Here is a 21,043-nt window from a genome sequence, read left to right as displayed (position 1 = left end):
CGATGCGCGATCTTGGATCTACTCGTCCACGCGTAACAACGCTTCCCGCCCTTCCGGATCGCATAAAAGACGATTCATCTTTTATCCGTGTGACGCGAGCACTCACCCAAATGGCCCCTCTCATAAACATGACATATTTTCTTTTACTTTGTGCCTTTGTGTGTGTGATCTTGTTTCTTATTATGTTCTCCTACCGCTGCTGAAAAAGATCGGTACCGAACCGTTGAGCCGCGCTGAATGTGTTGCTTACCCGTTGCGCATACATCAAAACCTTCTCCTAGGCCCCCCTCACACACACAAGCGCACTTGTGTGTGTGTGTGTGTGTGTGTGCTCAGCGGCAATAAATTCGGTGTTTATTTTTGCAAAAGTATGACTACTTCGGTGGGCAGGCGGTACCAGCGAACCGGCCGGACCGGAAGCTACTGGGCCGGTTCGGTCGCGCCGTGCGCTGCACGTGTGCATGCTTCCGGGCCGTGGCCACCAGCAGCCGTCGTCCGGCTGGCGGGCAGCTCGTTAACCGTTGTTTACGTTGATGGTGGCAAAGATGGTTAAAAGTTTACAGCAGCTTGATGCAATCGGCTGGCTGCCAGCGTTGGGGCAGAACGGTTGGGTGAGATAAACCATGTCTTGTCCCGGGGCACCGTCCTGGTGATGGGTGGTGAAGCTGCGATGGAAGGAAGATTTATTTGCCTTCGGTCGATTTCGCAAGCGCTACAATGTTGCAGCCAACCGATCGAGCACGGTGGGACGTGTGAGTCGCCGGGGCGGTGCTTTCGGGCGAGATTGTGCACGTGAGCGTTTGGGGTTTTGTGCAGCACGGATGGCGTGCTAAAAGGGGCGTGCTGGGATTTATTTAGCTTCTTACCCATCACATGCATGCGTTCGATCGGGGGAGCAGGGGTGACCCATGGTTATGCCGTGATGCGGGAATTCTCCGAACGAAAGAGATGTTTTTATGGGTGTGTGTTCGATTTTTTGGAGCGTAAGAAATGATATTATACCGTGTGAAGAAATGATCCCGGGATTTGGTGCATCTTTTGTCGACTCTTCATGCCAAACCTTGTTTATAATCGCTCTTAATTTTAACTTAAAGTTCATAAAATTTCACTTTCACAAAGACAATCTGTATAAAATCCCACATTTTATATCATTAAACAGTTTTCTGTGCAAATTTTACTTCAACCAATCGTTTCGTTCCATTATTTGAAACATATCTTTATCTTTTTTACAGTTTCATACAATGCAATGCATACAGCATTAGAAACAGCTTTTAGTACAATAATCATGGCGATCTTTTAAATTTTTTTGTTTCATCAATGCAGTTAGATTATTTGCTTCGTTTAAGCAAAACTATTTAATCATCTTGAAACTAGACAAAACCACAACTGTATTAAAGATCCTGCTATCATATTTTTCTCATTTGTCGTCAGTATAAAGAGATAAGTGGAAGCAATGAAACTGAACGATAGTTTAACTAAACAAAAACCAATAAATAGCACTGAAAATTCCGCTTCCTTGCATCGGAAAATCACAGCAAATCGAAACAATTGTTTTAAATCTGCAGCCATGCAAAAAATCAGAAATCCCCAAAAATTGTAATTCCATTTTCCAAAAAAAAAAAAAATTGAAGAAAGAGACGGGAGGAAGGAAAAAAATGACAAAAGCACTCGCGCATCAACCTCGCGACATATTTAGTGCGAATGGGTGTGAGCTGCTTGTACATCGAACGAATATGTTGTGCCGCTGTGCCCGCAAACGGGCACCAGAATGGACGAAAAAATGTGACACCATCAATCGTCGGTGCCACGGCCTTGGCGACTGTCAATCTTGTTCTGCTTTCGATTCTTCCCCTCTCTGGCGCGCCCACCACATGTCTCACGCACACGTTCGTCCCGCCAGCAGTGTCTCCGTTCGACAGCTGGCTTGATGGATGACGTTAAGCATAATGGAAATTAATGATGCGCACAGACGCCGCACGGCACTCTTCACCCGATACGGCCGATACTGGAGAGTGGAGGTGTTCATGGGCCTGCCAGCTCGTTCGGTGACGTTATTGACATCAAACTGGTTGGCAGAAACATTACACAGAAATGGTGGATCGCGAAACGGTTGTGAAAAATTGCAAAATAATTGAGCTGTACACGGACGCATACACGGAAACAAGTAAGAGCGTGTGTTTAGGGTTTTCCGTAAATACTTTGCTATTATACTGTGTGGGGAAGAAAATGCATTAGTGGAATGTTTCTGCCCGCGTACCACATAGTGATGCTTCGAGAGTTTTATTGAGGCGTAAGCGTAAAATGCATTAGCTGACTGTCAGTTTGCGCAGCTCTTAGTATTCCAGCTTAACGAGCTGCATGCGTTTCCTGTGCTGGGTTTGTTTCATTTGCACGAGTGCTTTTCCCTCGAACTGTTACCTTTGATAGTTATACATTTAGATGCATAGCTATCCACACATTATAAAACACATATTTTCATAATGCATTACGGGAACTTCAACATCAAACGGGAAGATTTACCACTTCTACCAAACAATGGTAAAGTATTACCTTACCAGCTCGTTCCGAAAAACAAGAAACTCGCTGCGAGCTGCCGGGAAGCATTTTTATCCCCATAACTATACTCACGCTTTGATGCTGGACTCCTGTATCGTTGGAAAATTGATCGGAGACACACACACACACACACACACGCTCTCCCGTACAAATAGAGAGAGGTTCCATCGCCCGGAACCATATTCTAATCAGCCCCGGCAATATTTACAACACACTTTACCGGTGCGGTGCCGGTGCTTCTGCAACTGGAAATGTCCTCCACTCCAGGCCATCCACTCGAATCGGCGTTGGCCATTTCCTCCATTGCCCTAGGCACAATCTTGCCGGTGATGGATATCTCCCGCAGCCAGCAGCAAGCAGTGCGGGCATCCCGGTATCTCGCTAGCTCCAGCTTGATCGTGCAAGTGCTCGAGAGGAAAAGACACCCGAGCGCCTTTTATCTTTTCGCCGCTGAATGGCAAAGCTGAAGCCGAGGCAAAAGAGCTCTTCAAAAACAAACACGGAGTGGGCGCTTATGGGCGGCGGGCAGCTGCTAATGGGCATGGGAGCGACGGGAGCCCTGGTAGCTCGTGCCGCCGTAGAAGACGCAATACCGAAGCAGACGGATCGACGGGCGGAAATTCAATCCTTTGCTCAGAGCTCAATGATGGGCACAACCTTCACCAACAGTGCGGGACGAAGGGGCAAGCCTCGACGGGAGAAATAAAATATCCTCGTGCCCAGCCCAGCTGGTGTATCGCTGGTGTAACTTCAAAGTAATTATCGGCAGGATTGCACTGAGTAGTTCAGGGAGGAAAAGTCGACCGGGGAGAAAAAAAAGACCATAAACTATACAGTAACGGTAGTGAAGTGAAGTTTATGGTCCTTGTGCAGTGGATTCTACGATGTTGACTGTTTTTTAGTGTTACCGGTTTTGGAGTGGGATTAAAGAAGTTTAGAAATCAAATAGGAAAATTTTAATACCCACCACCGCCAATACCAGCAAGGAAACGTTGCTTTATGCGTTCAACTGGGAATGGCAAATGAAATACATTTTATGAAAGCAAAACGACTCTTGAGGGTTGATATGAGTTGAGTGAATTGCATGTACCATGACCTTCCGTGATTGAAAAAAACAAAAATAATTAAGACTAGCTTCGATGCATGTAACTTAAGTGATTACTTAATTTATTTATCTGAGTACTTCTATTGAAGGTCTACTGTTTTGCCAGCCAGATTTCGAATCAACAGAAGGTAATATCATTACAGAAGAACTGCTCTGTAATGTAGACTTCGATATTTTTTGTATTTGTACAGGTAGTCCCCTGAGATACACGTAACCTCTTACACGGGGATATGGAGATAAGCGGATTTTCTAAATATTGGGCCCTTTCCGTGTAAAGTTTTTAGGCTGAAATTTCAGCCTCTCAGCTGTTTGCATCGTACAGCAGTTTTCGAGCAGCTATCTAAGTGAGTATAATATGCAGGTGGGCTTATCCCAAGGTGTATGAATTCAGGAACTCGAGAAGACTGATTTTTATCGCTTTTGCTTCTGAATGAAGATTTTAAGAGAGTTTTGGGTATTCGTCAAGTCTCCAGAAAGCTTGTTTGAATAAAAGTTCTCACCTATCCTGCCAAAAAGTGATGTTCAAAATTGGTTATAAAAAATGCCATTAAACCACCTGGACTACATATACTTTGATTCTACTTTCCACCACCTGATCTGTTTAATGCACCTTGGGGTGAATGTAAACAATACCGTGTTTTGCCATTTTTTCGAGCACGTACTCGAATCTAATTCTAGCTTTGAGGCTGGAATGAAAATTGCTGGCTAGTTTTATGTGTGGTTTTGTATGGAGTGTTTACATGATATCAGCCTCCAACTGTGAAACTCCATACAAAAAGCTGACTAGAATCGTGAAGGGCCCCTATTACAGCTTCTTCAGCAAATTGTAATGATTTGACTTTTCAATTTTCAACTATTCAAAATAAATCCTATTTTGATAAAGTTTTAGCAATTATTTAAAAAGTTACAAAATGTTATCTTAAGCCATTAGCTTAGACCCATTAACTGAAACAAAATAACCACAAAAATGAGCAATATGTTGGCTGAATACGTGGTTTCTTCTCGGTAGACATTAAAAGCGTATATCCGAGATTACCAGTATTTCTATTTGAGATAAGCTGTGTGATGATATCGTATTGAGCTAGATACGTAATTTAAGTAATTAAATCCATCATAAAGTCTTTGTTCGCTATCTGACTTAGCAGATACAACAAACAACAAAACACGGAAACTCATAGCCTTAATACGCGAAAAGCAATTAAATCTCAAAACAAAACAATCAAAGCGATAAACCCACTCGCATCCGTCAAAACAACGGTTGCCAGCGGAACTGGACTATGTGCCAAAAGAAAAGTTCTGCCCCAAAATCCCTTACATTCAATCATCGGACGTACTAACTGTGGCTCTCAGCTCCGGTCCCTACAGGCGAAAGAAGGAAAAAAAACGAGCAGCAAACGTACAACAGCAATCACGGCTTTATCACCGTCACACAAAGCGCACCCAGCTGGGCACACCAGTCGGTCAAAACCTTTCGACAGGAGGAGGAGGAGGAGTAGGAGCAAACCTGCTGGTCGTCGACGCATCTGTTTTGCCCCGCGAGCACCAGTCCAGAGGGTCCAGTTCGCCCGCACGAGCGAAGCGTAATGTAAATAATCGCGCACCACACAGCGGAATACGGATCGGAAGGAGTGCCTAGAACTTTCCCCAAAACTGCGAAGCACCGTCCAGTCGGTCCATCGGCCGGCCAGTCCACGCGGATGGACGCATAAAAATGAAAGTAATAAATAAATTTTACGACAAAATAAAACTGGCACCGAGCTCCGGGGCCACACACTGACCGGGCTTGCGTCTCTTCTACGGCAGCAGCAGCAGCCGTTGCGATGTGCCAGATTGAACGGCTCCCGTTGGTAAAGGCAACGCAACGAACAAAAAAGAAGGCAACGCAACGAACGAGTATTGCAACCCGTTTAAAACGTTCACAAACACACGAGGTTGGGTTGAATCACGCACGTCCTACCGCTTAGCATGTGCCACGGCGCAAGCGATTAGTTCGTTCGTCCGGCAGAGGCCACGCTTTGCATCCCACACTGGCACGAAACAGGCCCTGCAGCACTAAATGTCACACACGCGTTCCCTTGCCAGTAGCCAGAAGTCGGCGCAAAGCAGGAAGAAAGCAGGGTCATCTCTGTTGACGTTCTGTTTGGTTGCTGCTGCTGCTGCTGCGATGTGCGTTCTCCGCCAACAAACCAGTCGGCTTTTTGGCACAATCATTCATCATCGGATGGCGTGGGGTGACTCTTTACCGACGACAAAACATTTCCCTTTTTTCTCTCTCTCTCTCTCTCTCTCTCCCCATCTCTCTCAACCAAGTCCCATTGTGTGAGACTGTTGCGGGTAAAAGTATATGCCGCAAGAGGGCTATAAAAATCAGAACCTTCCCCCCGTCAAGGATATGCGCTTTAAAGACCTGCCGCCGCCGCCGCCGCGGCTCAACGTTGACGTCTTTGCGTCTAATGCGTTGCGGAGTAATGGCGAGTCCCTTTTTGGGGGTGTGATGGTGGATAGTGCTTTTGTAAAACCGTGTGCCCTAAATGCGTGTCCGCCCTCCCGAACCGATGGGAAATGGCGACGTGGTTGCAGCGCTCACCGGAGGCGGCGGGTTTTCTCACTCCCTCAACCGCCGAGATAGGGATGGCTTTTGAGGGGTGGATAGCAGACAAGTGGCTTTAAGTGAACGATGAGTGGGATAACGCTTTTCCGGGTGCGGTTTAGGGCACGCTGTCAGGCACAGATTTGCCTACCCGAGCTCCCCGAGAAGCCGCCCATTGTTTGGGACGACGGCGGCCCTGACGACCTTCAAAAGTCCGACCACTTTTGAATGACCTTTTTTTGGGGGGGGAGGTGAATGTAACAGCAGGTTGAAGGTGTGTTTGTGGTGCAAAGATCAACACAGCAGTAAGTGGAAATATTTCAGCTACAACACCATGGTCCTGGAGTTCACTTCAGGGAAACAAACAAAACGCAATGATGTTCGAATGCGGAAATTATTTGGAGAACAATTTCCTAGCTGCAAAGTCTGCAACAAATTCTAAGTATTTGAAAATGGGGAAACTAATTAAAATCGAATGCATCAAAACGCTGCAGGCGTTCGCAATTCCCTTAGTCACGCGCACAAAGTAATCAGGCATACTCATGCAACCATCATCATCGTCATCGGTTTTGCTGCAGCAGTTGCAGCGCTATTGCAACGTCCCGCCATTGTGCAAAGCGTAGCGCCGTTGCGGGAAATCGACAACTAATCTGATCGATGGAACGAAAACCCCTCCCTATGTGTGTGTGCTTCACACCATCCATTACTTTGGGTTGCTTTGGTACAGGGCCAAACGCTCGCATTCCCGCTGAAAGTTTCGCCCGCCAAAGCCCCAGGGCGGCGAAGCGAATATGTGCTGCGGCGGCGGCGTTCGATAAAATACCCATCAATGAATTGTTTGATTAAAGTGTAGCCATAGTGGAGCCTTGCGGTACCGTTCGAGCCCTCTCTGCTCTGGTGTGGTGTGGTCCATCCAAGGCCAGTCGACCGCGTACAGCGCAGGAAGATGGACGAGCTTTGGACAGGCACGCGCAACATCTACACCCAGCACAAACAACTGCTGCACTGCTGGCACCTTGACGGTGGTCAAGGGTGAAGGATTGCCGGGCTTGTACCGGGGCCAGAGGGATGGAGAAAATCAATCTCCCCCGATGGTTGGACATCGGCCGCAGCTGGGCCGCGTTTTGGTAAAAGCAGCCGAAGAGCCGAACCGAAATGTGAATGTTATTAACATAATTGATTAAATTTGATCCACGTCGGTGCCCAAAAATTGGAAACGATCCTGAGCACTGGGGAGAGAGTGACAGGCTTTTGGGAAAGGGTTTTTTTCGGGCTGATACCACACTTTTAACCGGTCCTTGAAAAAAGGAAAAAAGAAAACAGGAGGCATAAAATCGGTCCGTCGCTGGTCCGTACCGCCTGTCGTGTGATTGGAGTGTCTCTCTCTTTTTTGCCCTTTCTTGCTGTCGCTCAACGTCATGACGAAATATAAAAATAAAATCCGTTACTACAACAAAAAAAAATATAAATCTCCAAACCATCACTTGTGCAGGAGTGGCACAGTTTTCCCTACCTGGGAAAGCTTACCGACACGCATAAATGGAGCACACGCGAAATGTATCACACACACGCGCGCGCGCGCGCGCCCTTCAACCCCGGCTCAAGCTTCCCAGCTCAATGTGGTGGTTGCCCGTCGCTACCGATCCGTATCTACCTTTTGATGCGGGTGTGGAAAATGAAAGGAAAAAGTGAGACTGAAAAAAAAAACACAAAAATACTTCAACCCGCCCCCCGATAAAGCTCGCCCCGTTTGAAGCTATTTTATTCTAAGTGAAAGCGTATGTGTCCTCCCTGCCCTGCCTTGCTGTATGTGTGTGTGTGTACGCACACAAGAACAGGAGAAAAGGGGGGGTTTTGTTCGTGGGTGGATGATGATGGTGATGATGATGGTGATGATAAAAATGAAACCAGTCAGGATCAGTGCTCCCGCCGAGTGAAAGCGTCAAATGAATAATTCATTTCCATTCATGAGAAGAGTATGAAAAACCAACATTCAAACGCACGCACACATACAAATACACACACACACACACATTGACAGACCAAAAAAGAAAAAGATGGGAACAAAAAATCATTCCTCCATTGAGTCACACGAAAGTAGCCTACGGAGTGTATTGTACTCAAATAAATAAGCACACACACACAATCATAGAGAGAGCATGAGAGGGGGAGAGAGACAGCGAAAACAGAAGCACAAAAGCTTGGGCCAAAATGCCAACTTTCAGCGCGCAAAGTCAAACCATCGGGAAAGTCCCTAGCCCATCGTTAATGGTGGCGGAGAGTAACAAAAAAATCTTTCCCCTTCTGCCTCTCTCCGCCTCTATGCTCTTCTTTTATTCCTCCCACAAAAAATGGACAAAGATGAAACAAGGCAGGACAATGTCACCGCACGTGTACCGGCCAGAATGGTGTGTGTGTGTCCTTTTGTGCGTGACAAGCGACGAACTGTCGATTTGCTATGATAATTTCTTTCCCTTTCCTGCTGCCGCCGTCTGCTGCGCGCTATTGTTCACACAGTCACAGCCAGCGAGGCTCTGGTCAAATGGGAGGAGGTGATAGACGACACCGACACGCGCGAGGATCGCGCTAAGCATAAAAACACATCACGGCGGGTGATAATTCCCCGGTCGGTCCGACATTAGTGTGCCGATTGTTCAACGCGCTTTGCCACGGTCGGGGTGCGGGTCCGGGTCGTGTAATGCGCGGGCCAGCGTTTCATTCGCCCAGCGCCGAATATCATTACCGAAAAGATTAGGAACGCTGCTGCTTTGCTGCTCGGGCTGGCATTGGCCACCCGCCACTGCTCAAGCTCTTCTCCAGCTCGGTGAAATGTGCAAACAACACAAACAAACAAAGGCAAATCGGCTACAGCCAGGCTTTACACTCCCAAGTCCCCTAACGCAAACACACTCACACACACACACACAGGCACAGAGAAACCTCACATCATCATCATCATCATCATCATCATCATGATTATCGAATTGAAGGGGCAAAGGGGCAAAAGGAAGCGTGTGCACAAGTTGCTTTGCGTTGGATTATGGAATTCGGTTTAAAAATTACCGACACCGACCGAAATCCTGCTCAAGCGGCCGACACAGCCCCCACCAAACCTCTCCCTTGGCGTCGGCTTGGGCGCTTGGGCTTCCCGGGCTTCTAACACGAAGGATGAAAAATGACGAATCCCTCGTTGAGCCGGGTCTGGTTTCGCCCTCCGCGGACGACTCCTTGCCGCACAACACGCGCAACACGGACAAAAGATTTGCCCCAAGGCTTAACTTTGCTGCCGGGTGGGACGCGCCCGGTTGGAAGACGTTGCCCTAGAGCCCGTTTGGAAGACACACGCTGCTGTCTGCTCGCTCGCAGCGCGAAAGCACTGACGAGATTGGCACTGGAACGGGAAAGCAACTGCCTGCATTGGTGGGAAGCGAACGGAGCGAAAAGTTCCATCCTTTTGCCGGGTTGGCGTAGAGGGGGGGGGGGAGCGTTTGGGATAATGCCTGGAATCAGCTTAACGAAATCAACGGTCTCATTAGCGTGCATGCGGGAGTGGTGAGCATGCCGGACGGGGACAGGCTTACGGCGTCGAACGTCGGTGTCGGCTGTGAAGGGATTGCCGAACGGCTTAAGTGTAATAGGCACCTTGCCCCGATTTGTCTTGCCGAGGGACCGAGCACCGTGGGCTCGGGGAGGGGATCTCTTGGGGCAGAGTGTAGTGCAAGTCCGTACACGTGCAACTTTTAATGGAAACATGTCAACCGAGCTGCTACAGCCCGAAGGGTGGGCGGCTGCGTGGTTTATTAAATTTGTGTAAGTGCATTTGCGCCATGGTGCGTTTTGCAAACCGGCGCAAAGTTAGGTGCTAATAAGAAAAGCTTGCATAGTAAGTTTCTTGTTCCGCAACAGCCACGCACACACATACAAAGGGTTCATGATTTGTTCGCTTGTTAAGCTCGGAGCATGGTTCTGAGAAGAGGTGTTCTCGAAACTGTCTTAAAAGGTGGAAGCAAAATTGTATCTGTAAGATGTGCCTACAAAGTAGTTTCTTGTCTTTTATATTGTAATTTTTAATACACATTGATGACATGAAATTCGACTACACTGATTGATCGAAATTTTGAATAAGTATGTTAACAAAATAATCTGCTTAAAGCTATTTAAATTGTCTAAGGTCAATTCAGTGCTAATGCAGTCAGATCCGGCTTGAACAGAAAAAAGCGACTTCATTAGTTTTCACTCTTGCCATGCTATTTTCACTTTTTCTATGCTATTAATCACTATGAAATCGCTCTAAATGTATCCCATACGACCTAGTCATGTCCAGTGATGCAAAATGTCATGAACAAAACGCGATGATCACCACCGAAAGCAATGCACATATCCGCGGTAGCTTGACGTTCTTTGCTAATGCTCAGTGGAAGTTCATCATGACATGCCGAAAGCGACATGCGCATTGAGTCCAACGCGATGCTCTGACTGACAAGTTGAGTCTAATGCCGTCGCAAGGATAGTTATGACTTTTTCTGGCTGTGAACAGTACTGCCCAATGCCACTGTTTCAGTCACCAACACGGTCACGGCTGAAACGAGTCAGTTCCTGTCAGCTCACGTACCCAACTGTGATGATCCGGAGTGAGACTCAAACAGTTGGTGGACCAATCACATGTTTGGTAGCACCCAACACTTGGTCATTCACATGGTGATGACATTTTCTTTTTATGATAATCACGATCTTCTCGGGACATATTTGGCGAGTGGTCCCAAGCGACAAAATGAGCATGCTTTCTCGCTCTGTCCACTTTGATGGTTTGTTGGGTAGAATGGTATAGCATTTGAGCGAGATAGCATGTTTATGGTGCTGCTTAGGACCACTCGCACGCACCGCATACCTCCCCTGACTATCGTGATAATCAGCGATAGAAAATGTCGCGACCAAGTGACTGACCAAGCGTTGCTTCACAAAGTATCACCAAGCACGTGATGGTCGTAACAACTGTTTGAGTCTCACCGTTGATCATCACATGGATTTTTTTCTGTAAGATTTTTTTATGACATTGACAGTGAAATTTGGCAGCGCTGGTTACATCAAAAGATACATCTTTCATTGCACCGTTTTAACAATGAATTGTGTATTTTTTACAAAACTATTACTAAAAATCAAAATCTCAATCTAAATGAACGTTGTTTACCTTTGGCTGACTGTTTGACAGCTCGGAAGGCTTTGAAAAGTCCATCGAAATGCGACTGATTTGAATCGTCGAAATGAATCCAAATTAGCTAGCCGCTCCAAAGTAATACGAAAACAGTGTTTTGTATGTTCTACGTGTATGTGAATCACTCAGTGCTAGTATGAGTCAAATCGACATGCTTGTGATGTGCTGTTGTTTTCACCTCAACTGGTCAGACGGCATACTCAGGATAGTGAAAACATGGATGTAAGTGATGTTAATTAAAACTCTCTGTACGTGCTCCAAATTGCTACCTATGTTTGATGCTTGAAACTCTTAATAATTGCGCCAACATTAAAAGTACTCTACCGGCGGCGCTGAACCCATAAAACCACTCATTTGAAAGTGCTTCTGTTGCAAAACTCCCATCCTTCCCAAAATCCTGCCCAAAACAACCGAAAATTCATTAGCTGATGCAGAGCAATAAAAACGCCTGCTGTTAAGTACTCTTAATAACATCCACAATTGATTGCAAATACTGCAACACCTTCGTGCTGCATAAACACGGCTCTCGGGTACTCGTGCTCACCAGCCCATCTCGGCATCAACGCAACGAAGAGCCATTAGGGGCCATCCGGGCTTGACTGCATAATTAATGCTCGCTTGCAAATTGCACTGGGAACCACATCATCTGCTTTTGTTGATACATCCGCACACTTAACAATGAAGCTAAACAATGCGTACCCGGTTTGTGGTCACTTTGAAAGTTGCAAACAGATTGAAGCAGCGGCAGCGGTAAGTGAAGAGTAGCGAACAGTTCGCAAACATCCGAAAACACAGCCGTTGCCAAATTCGAAAGTGTCTCTATGAGTTTGTTTATGTGTGTGTGTGTGTTTGTGTGAAGACTACAAACATGGGTTGGGATGGTAAAACTAATACACTATGTAGCGATTATTTTGCACGTTCCCTTTCATGTGCAGGGTGTGTGATCAAAGGCCTCCAAGGTTCCAAACGGCAGCCACTCGATGTGCCAGATCGGGCCGAGCAGCTGTTTACTGCCATCTGTGTTTGCTGGCCCGACACTTGATTGACATCAGCTGCCGCGAGTGTGCTGGGTGAAGTGTGCCGGTGTGTATTTAGATCGAGAAGCGAATTAATACATTCAAATTAGGTTACAGGGCGAAGGAAGCACAAAGTTGCCCTATCGGCGTCAAAGTCGGAGAGCTATTAAAATGATGCAAGAACGTTTTACAGCCACTTTGATTTGGCTAGTTTCGAGCCCAACACAGTTACTAACGCTCCTTCCATGCGTCAAGTGCACGCTTCGCACACACAAACATTTATATCTCTCCGCATCGGCAATAAAATCCACTCCATTCAAGCTGGTTCACGCCGACTCCCGCCCACCAAGAAACCCAAAAATAGTAGGGAAAAAGTAAGCGACGCCCGAAAAACGCCGCTCATTTCCGTTTGCTGATTCACGTCATGTATCATTCACGTGAGCAAAATACACGATTATGGCCCGGGGGGGAGAGCAACCTACGCAGCCGCACCAAAAGCCACTCCTCGGTCGGGGGAGGCGGCAGGAGATGCTTGATAGTTGACAAATCCACGGGGTTTCCGGGGCTTGTTTGAGTCGCCGGGCACAAATGCTCGCTCCTGCGTGCCGTTGCTCAGGCAGACAGGCAGGAAGGCACACCCACACGTACCACCGAAAACCAGCGGGCTTTACATTCCAAACTGATGCACAGCAATGCGGACAGCGGGAGCTTGCGAGTTGGATTGCCACCCATCAACAACAGTAAGTGTGTGTCGTTATTCTTTCACCACAGCCCCGAGCGGGGCCGGCCGGTTGGTGCTTTGTCGATTATGGATGATCGATTTCGGAACGGGGTTCGGTGGAGTGTGTATTGGGATAAACTTTGTAAAAGAAAAATAACCAACGATGAAGGGCGGGGCAGGACTGAAAATTGGCGCTCGTTGCGGTTGGTTGCCTTTTCAACTAATTGGAATGTTGACGGAAAATAGATTGACATGGTGTGGTGGCTTTGCTCATTTTGCATTCGTTTTTGCTTGCCGTATTTGCTTGCACATTTGTTATTAGCTTCTGTTTTGGGCTGCAATTCATTATTTCTTCAAAATTTACAAAAGGTTTGAAATTCAACGATGCATATATAGGTGTAAGTATTTCCACATTCTTTACTTAAAAAAGTTGTAATAAGCACTAATCATGTGCTTCCGAAAAAGACATAATATAAACCAAAATGTTAGATTTAACAAACATTCCTGCATGAATTGTGAACCTTCTATTCATATGAAAGGATGCAAAAATAGCGTTTTTCTTTTTTCCATATTTTTTATTCCTATTAAAGTGTTTCCTCAACTGATTAGAAGAGCAAACAATAAAAGAATTTTTTTTAAAGGCATAAAAAAGGCAACACATTTTAAGAGCATTTTCAGTATGTGCTGTGCCCGTCGAAAAAAAAAAGAGGAAACCATTTGCCGCGTGTTGCGTATCAGTTCGCACGAAATGGCTTTCGATCAATAAAAAGCACACACAAACACAATCGAATAAAATCGGGCCCGGCGAACAGAGGGAGAACGCCAACAGTGGCACCGGCCATTCTCCAAATCCAACGACGGCATCACGGCTGGAGAAGATCAGCCATCAGCATCACAAACGGTGCAGCCGTAGCAAAGGTAAATCGAGCAGAAACCGAACAGAACCTTCCATTTACTGCCCGTCACACATACATTCTGGGAAGGTACACACGCATACAAAAGCACATGGAAATATACACTCAGTCCGCTCGGACGCTCTGCGGAGAGTTGTCTCCCAAAGCGTCCTGGCCGAAGCGAACGGAACCGGAACGATCCTATCAATCTCAATATGTTGATCGGCTTAGAATAAATTGACCGTATGCCAGATTAGAGGACGTCGCGCGGGACAATCGTGTGCGTGTATGTATGTATGTATGTGTGTGTGTGTGTGTGTGTGGGGAGCTAGAAAAGAGATTCTTTCCAGCTCGCTGGACACCGCATAAACGAGGCGGCAAACGAAAACTGTACCATCAAGACAACGGTGAATCGAACACGGAAACTTGAACCTCGTCGCAGTAAGCGCGCTTGGATTGGCAAGGTAGCATCGCAAACAAATTGCTGCCCAATCCATCAGTCTCTGTGCCGTCCGCAGCGTCCACACCACCAATCGATTATTCAACTGGTGGTATAGTTGCTGTGAAGCGGTGGGAAAAAGAAAGCGGACCGAACTCGAAATGCCAGCTGAACCAAATTCCATGAATCTTGTTGGCCAGCCTCGTTGGCTAGGGGAAGCTAAGTTGGTGGGGGGGGGGCAAAATAAATGTACGATTTGCAGACCATCAAAGCCGATAGCATCTCGGGGATAGTCGGGTTGGGCCCCGGAACCAGCACCGGGCACCAGCAGTGCTCCTAATCAATGTGAAAGGCGCAATTGTTTTCGGCCGGGGGAAGGTTTGCGATTCTGATTCAATCACAGCTGCCAAATCATGGTTTGAAGTTCCGAAAATCAGTCGTTCAGTGCGATCGGAGGGGAACGCGGACCGCACGCGCACGACTGACTGCATAATGGCGTGATTATGGTACGTAGTGCATTGTGTTTTGGGCTGGCGTTATGCCATTGCGTATTCGCAAATCCTCGGTGTGCTCAACCGCGTGTGCGTGTGCGATTAGGTTGTGGTTGTGCAGTGCAGTCTGCCAGCCGTGTACGGCCGTACAGTGCCATTACATAATTCAATTTAATCGCCACGCTAACGGACCACTCAAGCACGGCCCTGGAATGCACGTTAATGAGCTTACTGTTGTTTAGTGAATAATGTGTTTGATGAGGCTGGTGCAGGGTACGCTTTACGCGTCCAATGGTTGAGCGTGGGTTTTATTTAATTTTTATTGCACGTGGGGTGAGTGGGCAGAGCGTCCTAACGAATGTGCTGCGGTATGCCGTTGCATTAGCGCGGTGGGAAAATTGTTGCCCACCTGTGCAATGGAGATTGGGTTTGGGATTGTAAATTTTCATTATGTTAGATTTTGTCTCTAATTAAATCAGATTGGCACTGGTTCGATAATGCGCAACCGAGTTCAAACAGCGGTTGCATGATTAAGGATTATCCATAAGCCGTTTGATTTGTGATCGTTAGTGAAACGTGACTGGTACGGTTTGGTATGATCAAGCCATATTTTATGACAATTACATTTACTGCAAAAATAATCCATTTGAGAGCCTAAAACGCGCCTCTCCAATGAAATCGGAATGTTTGGTTAGCCGTGTAGTGAGACGTGTAGAAACATGCCATATTGTCGCGCAATGTTCGCGCCAGCTGTACCCTTTAAGACGACGAAACACAATAACCGGTGCAATACACACACACACACGCCAGGCGTTAGCCCGATAGCGCCAATTTAATTATTTACCATTGCCCATGCACCTACCCGTTCCGCCAAGAGACGCCGACGCACGACTGATTGGATGTCCAAGTGTAAAGCATTTTCCCTGACGTGCTGGCCGATCCTCACGGGTTTTTGGGAAGCAGATTCCCATGCACATGCTTGCAGCAAACCAGAGCTTCTGCCGCACTGGTATCGAATGTGTGTGTGTGTGTGTGTGTGTGTGTGTGTGTGTGTGTGTGTGTGTGTGTGTGTGTGTGTGTGTGTGCGTGTGTGTGTGTGTGTGTGTGTGTGTGTGTGTGTGTGTGTGTGTGTGGTGTGTGTGTGTGTGTGTGGTGTGTGTGTGTGTGTGTGTGTGTGTGTGTGTGTGTGTGTGTGTGTGTGTGTGTGTTGTGTGTGTTTGTGTGTGTGTGTGTGTGTGTGTGTGTGTGTGTGGCATGTTAAATATTCATCGCTGTGCCCGAAGAAATGCTGCGATGCCGCGAACGCAAAAGACGTGCAGGGCAGAGCGACACAACACACACACACACACACACACACACACGCGCACGCACACACACACACACACATACTGATGGTATTGGGAAGTGGTAAGCAAATGTGCATCCACTAATGGTTGCCCGTGTCGTGCCGCCCGGTGAGTGCCCGGTGCGCGTAAATGGAAACTGCGGCGAAAGTTGAAAGGCATTCCTTAAAGGAGACGAACCAAGCGTACCATTTTAAAGAGGAGCATTAGCGGACGGCTTAATTGAAACACCTTTTGTGGATGAACGTTGCAAGCATAAAATACTATATTTTATTGCCGTTCCAATATCGGTCCGTGTTAACGACAGACAGCCATACATTTCCAGGGTGAGTTGCAATGTTGTTAGTCAGTGATTTGGAAAGACGAATTTGATCGCTTACAATATGCAATAACAAAAGAAGCTCAATTCTTAAAGTTTCAGACTTACATATCTTTATTATGTCAATAAATCAGCTGTTAAAATAATACTATCACAAACGTTTATTGATACTCATTGTAAAAACTGAGACTTCATTTGCATTACAAGTCATCGTTATGTAAGTTTGAAATGTTTTGATACATTTGCAAAGCATGTATCTTATTTATCTGTTTGAAAGTGCTGACAAAAAAAAACATTTTGGTGATTGAAATTTATTTGTTTTATCCTGTTTCACTGTAAATGACCTGGCGCCTCCACGGAACAATCTTTTTTCACGAAAAACACCATGCGTCTCCATTATTTAGAATTCGTACATTACCCCAAAAATCTCCCACTGAAGGGTTTTAATTTTTAGCATGCAATCCTACAACCAGTTTTTTTTATATTCAATTTTTAATTATGAAACACCTTAGCATGGAATTATTGTAAAATACCTTAGCACCGGTGAAATAAAAACAGAGCTAATATTGTCTAAAACTGTTTTGGTTTATGATGACAAAATAAATATGTAGCACAAGCTCGCTTTAGTAAAATTAAAGTAAAGGTTTGAAACCTTCTACAAATCATATATTGTAATGTTATTTAACAGAAAAAGGATAGGTACTCTACCATTGAGAAATTTTTATTTATCGCTGCAAAACGTTCTGGTAAGCTTGCGAATGTTGGCGCACTGACAATTACTTCCGCCGGTGTGCAGGTAAAAGTTGTCACAGGAAACGAGAACTTTCAATACAAAAAAATCAAAGCCGCGGGAACATCAAACGCTGAAACAGGGCAAAACAACACGCCTTTCAACGAGCAGGTTACACGCGTTACAGCTTAACCACTCGGCATTGTCTCAGCAAACGGGGTTTAAACAATGGCGCACGATTGTGGCGCTAGCCTTACGCGAAAACAATGCTCCCACAAACGGTACTGCGTTCTCGCCCCCTCGGGGCGGAAGTGGAAAGGATCCGAAATATTCCAACATCAACCAACGTACGAAACCCTTCAAGCGGCAGCTGTACCATCGCTGCTCAGCCACAGCGTCTTCTGATCTTTTCGAGCATCGCTGGATTCGCGCTGAGCCGTGATAAGTCCGGAAGTCATCGGGAAATCAAGTCAAAAGCGAGCATCGAAAAGAAAGTCCAAACCATGCAGAACGCCGCCGTCTCGCTGCCCTCGTTAGCTGACCCTGGCAGGCAAGTGGTGAAGTGTTGAGCTGCCAGCTGGTGGGATAAAATATTCCACGGCCAGAAATGGGCAGCACGTGCGCGATACCCCGCAGGGGGGTGGGCCGGAAGGAAATTGGCTGTCGGCGCGAAGGTTAAAAGAACTTACAAGCCAAGCGTCGTCAGTGATGTGACGAGCAAAAGAGGAAAAATAAACTAGAAGAGAAGGTGCCATCCCGTGCCGGAAGGTGGTCTGTTACCATTTTGGAACGATGGCGGAGCTTACGGCCAGCGCTGCAAGGATCGGTGACACAAACTGGAAGGATTTTATCTGCAACAATTGTTGAAACGTCGGTGTTGAAGCGAGCCACCGGGCACCCAGACCGACCCGTTTGGAGACTCACCAAAGTGGAAGGATGTTCTCTTTTTGGGGTTTTTTGTTTGGTTTTGTTTTGCTTGCCGGTTGCGGCATGCCCTCGCACTGACTTGTCCCTTGCCCGGTAATGATGGAATAAAGTGCTTGGCGGGATGCGAAGGGAACGGTGAACAGTTCAAGCAGTCCAGAGCGCTCCAGAGTGGTAGGTTTGATGTCTAAGGTAGTCTAAGATGCACAGACACATACACACAAACCCATGCAGCTCAACGGTTTTGCAAAACATTTCGACTTGCTTTTGCCGAGGCTGAGTGCACTTGACACTTGTCAGGAAGCCCTCACAATAAGCTCGTGTGAGCGCTTGGTTGAAAAATTGTTTCCTCTTCAGTCGCTATTTTGTGTCACTCTCCGTTTCTCTTTCTCTCGGGGCTTTGATCTGGTCTGAGAGAAAGAGAGAGAGAGACAAAAAACATCAGCTGAAACGTTCGTAACGTCAACTTTGAAGTTTGGCTCACTTACAATTGCCCCATCGTAGCCCACACTCAGCGGTAATGATATGCAGATCGCCAACCATAGATCGTAAAACGGGGCCGGGAAAAGAAACAAAAAACCCAGCACTACCCAACGACCCATTTCTGGCCACAGTGCACACGGGGCCGGATTAATCGATGTGCGGTCAATCGTGTACAGACCCCCCTCCCTCCCCCCATGGTACCGCCCCGGGCGCCAGGCGCCAGGGCTGCCTCGGGCCGGCATGTACGATAAGCCCCAGCTTTCCGTGCGATAAGAGATCGGCTCAACGGCAAACGGCTGAAATATTCTCATTTTCCGCTCGGCCGACCACGTTTTTCCCTACGGGTCGGCGTTTTGTTTGACGATTTACGATTGCCCATTGTGTTTTATTGTGAGATGACGGGGGGGGGGGGGGCGGTTGGTGACCGGCGAAGGGGAAGAAGGGAATATAAAACAGGTCCCGGCTCTGTTTGGTACGATCGGGACCGTGCTGGTGAGCAGATAAGTCCGACAACGAGCCTGCCTGTCGGTCTGCCACAGTGAAATGAATGCCACAATTAAAGCTTCGAGTGAAAAGCTGCCTGCGGAATGTAACATCCTTTTTTTTTGAGTCAGTTGCTGTGCCACTTCTGAAGAAGAAGAAGAGGAAGAAGAAGTATTTTCTCTCTGGAACTGAAGCAGCAGCCTAGAACGGTAGCCATGGTGAACGAGTTGATTAGGAATGTGTATTTGCACTGGGGAAGGAATTCCGTAAATTTCGGAATGTCAACAAGTTCCGGCCAGTGCCCAGCCCGGTAGCGGACATACGTATGTATATGTGTGTATGTGTTGGTGTGTCACTTGCAACCGACAGCGCCACGATTGTGGTTGAGCGATTGTAGCAACGTTCGCTAGAATGGGTGGCTAGAATGTCGACACATGTCAGGCCTCTTTCGGAAGCAGCTGACAGGTTTCTTGAGCAGTCAGGGCTAGCAAATTCCAAAACAGAAGCTCCGAATCGTCAGTGAAAGTCTTTGTTTCAATTTAAACACTGCGAGATGTATGGAAAAACAGCTGAAAATAGGAATGGTACAAAACATGTATCTTTCCAAGCGAAGAATGTTAAACTACAAAGTTACTAAAGGAAGATACTGAAGGTACATAAAATGGTATGATACAGAAAGGTATTTATGAGCTTTACACACTTAAAAAATTAGTTACAAAAATCGTTGCTCGCTTTATGTTATTTACAACAGCAAATGGCCATATCTATACAAATAGAGCATCTTATTTTTAAACTATGTTGTTTATAGTAATAAAAAATAGTAATAAATTATGGGAACGAACCCAAAATCTATGGGATAAGGCCAAACAATCGTGGGAACGCACCAAAAAATCATGGGAACTGACCAATAAATCGTGCGAAACCCTGTAATACAGTTACGGTGAAAAAGACAATTTTACAATAGTGATAACAAACAGAAGGATGAGTACTGATTAGTAATGCGTAGATAATTCCGACTCTGAGAGGAAAATTAAATTTAAATTATTTCCCTATCTCAAGTATTCAAATGAAAACTATGCTATGAGTTCATACACATAGTCCTTTGTTTTTTTTGAAGTTATACCTCAAGACCTATTCCTGGAAATCTATAAAGAATCGAAAAATTAATTTTCTTAACTTTCCAATTCCATGTTATTCCGAACAAACTGTGAATATTTCAGGAATATTAGAAAGTAAATTGACACAAGCCGGTCTCATGGTACAGTTGTCAACTCGTACGACTTAACAACATGCCCGTCATGGGTTCAAGCCCCAAATAGACCGTGCCGCCATACGTAGGACTGACTATCCTGCTATGGGGGGAAATCAATAAGTCACTGAAAGCCAACCCCACAAGTGTGTTGGCAGGCCTTGACCGGCATCGGTTGTTGAGCCAAAGAAGAAGAAGAAGAAATTGACACAATCCATTGGTATGTAGTTTATTCGAATAATTGAAAGAGATATCTTTAAAAAATTTGTAGGTAAAACACGCTTTCTAACTTTATAAGATCCTAATAATATGATCGTTTTGTATTAAATTCGTCAATTCATATCCATACTGGACAAAATGTATCTTATTGTAAGCAAACGCAACATTTATTGAACGTAACTTCTTGTTTGAAAAAAAAACTTAAGAAACTAATAAAAAAAGAAAATGATTGAGCTAGTATATCTAGAAATAAAAAACACAATAAATCAA

At 46.1% G+C, this 21,043-nt stretch overlaps 1 protein-coding gene across 4 annotated transcripts in view; it reads right to left on the bottom strand.

The window, feature by feature from the left end:
* The window catches only part of LOC121591974 (5-hydroxytryptamine receptor-like), a 74,607-nt gene that overhangs the window by 50,394 nt on the left and 3,170 nt on the right, over positions 1-21,043 (bottom strand). The gene's annotated exons all lie outside the window — the stretch shown is intronic.

This window comes from Anopheles merus, chromosome 2L, assembly GCF_017562075.2.
Source record: "Anopheles merus strain MAF chromosome 2L, AmerM5.1, whole genome shotgun sequence".
NCBI classification, from domain to species: domain Eukaryota; kingdom Metazoa; phylum Arthropoda; class Insecta; order Diptera; family Culicidae; genus Anopheles; species Anopheles merus.
This window is presented reverse-complemented; position numbering and strand designations above follow the sequence as displayed.